Source organism: Chiloscyllium plagiosum, chromosome 12 (assembly GCF_004010195.1).
Source record: "Chiloscyllium plagiosum isolate BGI_BamShark_2017 chromosome 12, ASM401019v2, whole genome shotgun sequence".
NCBI lineage: Eukaryota > Metazoa > Chordata > Chondrichthyes > Orectolobiformes > Hemiscylliidae > Chiloscyllium > Chiloscyllium plagiosum.
In genome coordinates this window covers 14,288,796-14,296,342 of record NC_057721.1, presented here as the reverse complement: position 1 = coordinate 14,296,342, position 7,547 = coordinate 14,288,796, and positions in this window count along the sequence as shown.

Genomic DNA, 7,547 nt, shown 5'->3' with positions numbered 1-7,547 from the left:
AGGATCATGTAGCTTTCAGGTACTTATTTCTGTAGCTAAGTAAACAGTATTAAAATCCTTTTTGGTATAGTTTTGACCATTTTCTTAAATAATGTTTCAAATAATTTGCTCTTTGCAATTTATCCTTACATCATCAAAATAATGAGGAAAGTTGTAGCATGCTGATTTTTTTTACAATTGAAGAAGGAGACTGCTTGCTAGAAACCTCAAAGAAACTGATATTGAATTGGGGCAGGGCTCACTAAAATTAATACAAGCAAAATAACAACAGTAATGAAGAAAATAATGGCACCAAAGAGTGTTATCATAGTGAAGTTCAATGCAAAATAGCTGTTCAATTTATCTACCATATCTTTATTTACCATTTAAGTTCTCCAGACTCACTTTCTTTCAGACCAATGTTCATTTTGCTAACTCTTTCCTTATTTAATTAACTAACAAAACTGATTCTTTTTTGTTTTTATTTTCACAAGTAGCTTTCCCTCATACTCTAATTTTCCCTCCTTATTAACCTTTTAATCATTTTAAATTTTTTAAGATATACATTCTATCTAATTTTCTTACCTACCCACCAATATTTGCATAATTATATGTTTTCTTTTAAGACTGACATTATCTTTAATCTTTTTGGTTAATCACAGATACTGGATTGTTCCCTTAGATTTTTTATTTTCTTTTCACAATGTATTGATTCTATATATTCCAAAATAGTGTTTAAAAGTCTGTCACTGTTATCTCTATTGATCTATCCCTACCCTTGTTTGCCAATTAATTTTAGCTAACTCTGCTTTCATGCCCTCATCATCACCTGTATTTAAGTATAAAATACTTGTCTTGGACCCATTGTTCTGTTCCTCAAATTAAATGCAAAATTCAGTCATATCATGATAATTTGCCCTTGGGGTGTCTTTATCATGAGCTTATTCATTAATCCTATTTTGTTGCACAATGTCTGATCTCATATAACTTGCTGGTTGCCTCCAGAATATACCGTTCTAAAAACCCAAAAATATTCTATGAAGTCCTCATCTTTCTGCCTTTGCCCACCTGATTATTGCAGTCTACATATTGATCACAATCTCCCATGATTATCTCCATATCTTTCTGACAAACTCTCATTATGTCTTCCTTTATGCTCTGTCCTTCTATATTACTGAGGGCATGTACACCATTCTCAGAACAGACGTCTTGCTCTTATCGTTTCTCATCTTCAACCAGGCCACTTCTGCATCCTGGTTTCTTATATTGATGTCATCTCTCCCTACTGGGCTAATACAATCTTTAATTAAGAGAACCATCCCTCCATCTTTTCCTAGCTCCCAGTCTCTCGTAAATGTCGTAAACCCTTCAATGTTCAGGACCCACCCTATTCGTTTGCACTCGTCTCTCTGTACTGACTATATTTTTTTATTTCTATTTGTGTTATAAGTTCTGTTTTATTTCAAAAGCTATATGCATTCAGATACAGAACTATTAATGTTTCTTTTTCTATTAATTTTGTAACCTCGAGCTTCATCTAATTATGTACTCTTAGATTTGTCCTGTCCAGATTATGAATGGAGTATAAACATCAGAAAGACAAAGCAATGACAGTTAGAAGGAATTAGTTAGAAGAAAGGAAAGATTAATGTAGATCATGTCACACTGGAACAGCTTGGTTTATTTGGGGTAAATAATAGCATAGATAACAAATGTAATGCATAAGTTAGAAGAGGGATGGAGATAGCCAGAAGTGCTTTTGTGTGGATGAAGAATGTGTTAATAACAAGAAGACTCAAGCTAGTAACAAGGACAACAACTCAGAAGATGTTACATTCTACCCACTCACAGCCTCAGAAACCTGGATAATAATTAAAGATCAACAGAAGAAAATAGAAGCTTTTGAAATTAGAATACCAAGATGTATATTAACATTGCCATTTATTACCCATAAGGCAAATTACCAGCAACAAGTGACATCCCAAAAGAAAATGTCATTATTTCAGCCACTTGATAAGATTTGAAAAGCTACAGAGATGTCTTCTAGAGGGCAAAGTACCATGACAGTATACCTCTTCAGAGAAGAAGCTACAAGCAGCAGTGGCACTGTTGTCATGGCCAGAGCTCACTTCAAAGGGCCAGACTCTGATCATCCCTTTGCTTTGATACTAATACATGTGAGTTAGTTTAAAAGCTGTTTAATGTTTTTCATTGATGATAATATCAATGTTTAGAATTGCTTTTACGACTGGGATTTTCCAGTCTGAAGTTAAAGAATGATGTCAGCGTATTGAGGGTCATCACTTCCATCATGGCCCGGGATGAGTTATCTCATGTATTGACATGCTTGTTACCTCGGGATCCTGTTGAACCCCCATGTCTCTGTATTCAGCTGCAAAGACATGTAGACAGTGTCAGACATGTAGGCTGGAGTGAAAGATGGAGGGGTCTATCCATGTTCACACCACTGTGGTGGCTCCAGTGTGCCAGCAATGGCCGTTGCTGTGGAAAGGGAGGCTGCTGCTGCTTTGGAGACACTGGCCAGCAGAATGCCCAGTAGCTGCTGGATATGTGCAAGATTGCCTCATTATCAGGGAGACATACATCACCTAGTTGGGGAGTTGAGCCAAGATGGCCTAGATTGCTCCTGCGAACACCAATGTTAATAATAAGGTCTCAGGGAGGATCCCAGACCTTGGCTATCCAGTTGGTGGTTCCCTCAAATGCACCTTATGGGAGCAATGGCAGAATCTGTTATGTACTTGCAGACTCCAGAATGTTGAGCAACTTGATAGTATTCAGCAGGGAGTTGACTTTCCAACATGACTCATACATCTGTGACGCACAGAACATTTTAGCTATCAATGCCTGGAGTTCTCAAAGCCCCATTCGAAAATCTAAGGGTGTGAAGTTCTCAGTAGTCACATCACATCTCAATCACTTCTATTTGTGGAAGTGTATGGAGGGAACAGCTCAAAATGTGTTGTGTAAGTGCTGTCAGTGAAGATGCTCAAGCATCGTAAGGGTACAATAAAGTCTCATTGTATGCTATAGCACTACAGGCATAGCGAGGGAAAAAAGCTCATTAGAATGTAGGGCAACTTGATAGTGTTCAGCAGAGAGGTGACTTTCCAACAAAGGTCATACATCTGTGATACACAGAACATTTTAGCTTGTGGCCTTGGAAGTGCTCAATGCATCAGATATCCTGTGGTGTTTGCATTGGTCCAGGCCAAGGTTTACTGACACAGATTTTTCAGGGATGGTGAAAACTGAACCAGAGTTAAGGTAAAAGATATTGGATAGACAAAGCAAATTAAAATTCATCTCAATCAATGAGAAATGCTGAAAACCACAAACCATGGTATGATAGTCAACTCTGTACATGAAAGACAGAAAATGTCTCTGGGCGGCTCAAGTCATCCAAGATGTGGGTGTGCATAATGTTGTCTCTATCTCCCTGTCTCAAAAGGACATCATCCTGACTTCTTTGTCTCTTTGAAAGTTATCCTGGCCTATTTCAGGATCGTCACCATTATCTTACTCCTCATAGGTTTCACCATGTTCCTGCATTTCCTCCTCTCACTTTGGTGACTGAGGAGATGTGGTGGGTACAGCACACCATAGTGATATGACATATTGTATGGGGCATACCACACAACACTATCTGACCGTTTCAGGCAATGGAAGCTCACTTTGTGTTCCACAATCATTCTGCTTGAAGTGTTGCCAGTGCTGTAACTCTGCTCAACCTTAGGAGTTCCTAGAGGGTGTCACCTGCCAGGCTTGGAGTGGGTGTCCTTGCTGCCAGCAACTATTCATGAATATGCGGCAAGGAACTTAGAAAGTTGCTCGCACCTGTGGGTGGTCATGGCAGCTATCTTAATATTGGGCACAAGCCTGCAATATCTGGCTGCTATGATCACAAACGGCAGTACATCGAGGAGTGGAACGCCGTTCTGTTTACCAACATGGTTGGTTAATGACAATGCTTTCACATTGCTCTGAGAGTGCAATCAATTGCATCCTAAATCTGCACAAAGTCACTGCTGGCTGGAAATCCTAAAATCCTAGCATCTGACCACCCACCTCCACCCCATAAAGGGAGGGGAAGAGATGAGTTGATAGCTATTGTGAAGAGGGCATCAGTGATATCTATGTGTTGAGGAGCAAGGCTAGAAGACCCCCAGCAGCTCTCTGAAATTATTCGCTGGCAAGCAACTAAGGGCAGTTATTACCTTTTGGTGCCACTAGGATGGGACTGGCACCCAGTCCTTGTGAGCGCAGCTTCTTGCTCAGCTATAGGTGTGACCCAACTGTTTATGACATCCTGAAATGTCTTCTGCACTGTCCGACACTTATGCAGAGATGTTGCATCAGAAGTGGGTAGGTCCTTTTTCACACAAGAGCTCTCCTTTGACAGAATAGTTCTTCAAAGCTCCTTCTTGCGGGCTGATGTTGCTGCTCTCATAGCAGTCATCAATAACAGTTTGTTCAGAGCTGGAGGATCTAAAGAACATTGTCAGGGTTGATTGATGAGAACTGCAAGATACTACTGGCATCCTTCCACATGATGCTCCAGGTTACGCCCTCCCAGAGCATAGTCTTGCACATGGCCAAGTCTTGCACCAGCGTGCATTTCATGTGATTCTGCAATAGTGTGTGGCTTGAGAGGACAGCTCCTTAACATCAATATTCCTGGAGTTTGGAGGCATCTATTACAGCTGGAATGCTTCCAAGCCTGACTATATCCCAAACACCATGCAAAATAGTCAGCCTGACTTCATGTAAGGTGAAAGAAACAGTGACAACATGTCTTGGCTTAAAGGATCTGTCATCTCCTCCTCTCCCCCAGACCCTGCCGCCATCCTTTCTTCTCACAAAGACCCTGGCACCATCCCCTCCTCACACTCAGCCCCTGGCACCATCCCTTCCTCTCCTCCAGACCCTGGCACCATCCCCTCCTCTCCCCCAAATCCTGGCACCATCCCCATCTCTCACTCAGACCCTGGCACCATCCCCTCCTCTCCCCCAGACCCTGGCACCATCCCCAACTCTCACTCAGACTCTGGCACCATTCCCCTCCTCACACCCAGACCCTGGCACCATCCCCTCCTCTCACTCAGACCCTGGCACCTACCCCATGACCCAAACGGAATTGAAAGTTACAGAAGCAGCAATTCTGAAAAATTCTATGCTGCTGTGATAATAACAGGGTGCTGATATTTTTACAAAGGCTTCACCAAAATTCAATGATGCAAGTCAGTTGTTTCTTTGATTTCACAGTCTGAGATCCATCAATTTTACTTAATACATCTACTGGCAGCATGGTATCTGTATTGGAAGTTATTGAAAACCTCATTCCCTTCATCATGTAATGATAAAACCATGTAACATTCATTTTAAAAATCCATATTAATATTTTCAGATAGTGAGTGCTTTGATCAACTGACGCAGGTTGTTTGATTTTTGAATCTTTCAGAAAGAATGTCTGCCCCAGAGTTTATGTTGTCAAAATAAAACTGCTAGAAATTATTTAATGTAAACATTAATATTATCATACTGATGCACTCATTTGCCTGTGTCCAATGCCTGTGTGTGGCATTGTTAATCAAGGACAGTATTACAGTGGCAGAAAGGACTTTTGAGGACTCGCCCACAGAGGTAGTAGGAAACAGGAAAGGAGAGGTCACCATGTCAGGAGTTTTCTATAGGCTTCCAAATAGCTCCAGAGATGTAGAGGAAAGGATACCAAAGATGATTCTCGATAGGAGCAAGAGTGACAGGGTAGTTGTTGTGGGGGACTTTAACTTTCCAAATATTGACTGAGAATACTATAGTTCAAGAAGTTTAGATGGATCCGTTTTTGTTCAATGTGTGCAGGAAGGTTTCCTGACACAGTATGTAGACAGGCCAACAAGGTGCGAGGCCACATTGGATTTGGTACTGGGTCATGAGCCCGGCCAGGTGTTAGATATGGAGGTGGGTGAGCACTTTGGTGATAGTGACCAGAATTTGGTTATGTTTACTTTAGCGATGGAAAGGGATAGGTATATAACGCATAGGTGTATAAGAGTTATAGCTGGGGGAGAGGCAATTATGATGTGATTAGGCAAGATTTAGGATGCATATGTTGGGGAAGGAAACTGCAGGGGATGGGCACAATTAAAATGTGGCGCTTATTCAAGGAACAGCTACTGCGTGTCCTTGATAAGTACGTACCTGTCAGGCAGGGAGGAAGTTGTCAAGTGAGGAAGCCGTGATTTACTAAAGAAGTTGAATCTTTTGTCAAGAGGAAGAAGAAGGCTTATGTTAGGATGAGATGTGAAAGCGGAACAGCTACTGCGTGTCCTTGATAAGTACGTACCTGTCAGGCACGGAGGAAGTTGTCAAGTGAGGAAGCCGTGATTTACTAAAGAAGTTGAATCTCTTGTCAAGAGGAAGAAGAAGGCTTATGTTAGGATGAGATGTGAAAGCTGAGTTAGGGTGCTTGACAGTTACAAGTTAGCCAGGAAAGCCCTAAAGAGAGAGCCAACAAGAGCTAGGAGGGGACATGAGAAGTTGTTAGCAGATAGGATCAAGGAAAATCCTAAGGCTTTCTATAGGTATATCAGGAATAAAAGAATGACTAGATAAAGATTAGGGCCAATCAAGGATAGTAGTGGGAAGTTGTGCATGGAGTCAGAGGAGCTAGAGGAAGCACTAAATGAATACTTTTCGTCAATATTCACACCAGAAAAATACAATGTTATTGAGGAGAATACTGAGATACAGACTAATAGAGTAGATGGGATTGAAGTTCAAAAGGAGGAGGTGTTGGCAATTCTGGAAAGTGTGAAAATAGATAAGTCCCCGGGGCCGGATGGGAAGTATCCTTGGATTCTCTAGGAAGCCATTAGTAGAGCTTTTGGCTTTGATTTTTATGTCATCATTCTCTACAGGAATAGTGCCAGAAGACTAGAGGATAGCAAATGTTGTTCCCTTGTTCAAGAAGGGGAAGTAGGGACAATCCTCACAGTGCCAGAGACCCGGGTTCAATTCCCGACTCAGGCGACTGAATGTGTAGAGTTTGCACATTCTCCCCGTGTCTGTGTGGGTTTCCTCCGGGTGCTCCGGTTTCCTCCAACAGTCCAAAAATGTGCAGGTTAGGTGAATTGGCCCCCTAAATTGCCCGTAGTGTTAGGTGCAGGGGTAAATGTAGGGGAATGGGTCTGGATGGGTGCGCTTTGGTGGGTCGGTGTGGACTTGTTGGGCCGATCTAATCTAATCTAAACAAAGAACAAAGAAAATTTACAGCCCAGGAACAGGCCCTTTAGCCCTCCAAGCCTGTGCTGATCTAAATCCATTGTCTAAACCTATCGTCCAATTCCTAAGGATTTGTATCCCTTTGCTCCCCATCAACTCATGGATATGTCCAGATGCATCTTAAATGAATCTACCATGCCTGCCTGTACTACCTCTGCTGGCAACGTGTTCCAGGCACCTATCCACCCTCTATGAAAAGTACCTTCTGCGTGTATCCCCCTTAAACCTTTCTTCTCTCGCCTTGAACATGTGACCTCTGGTTA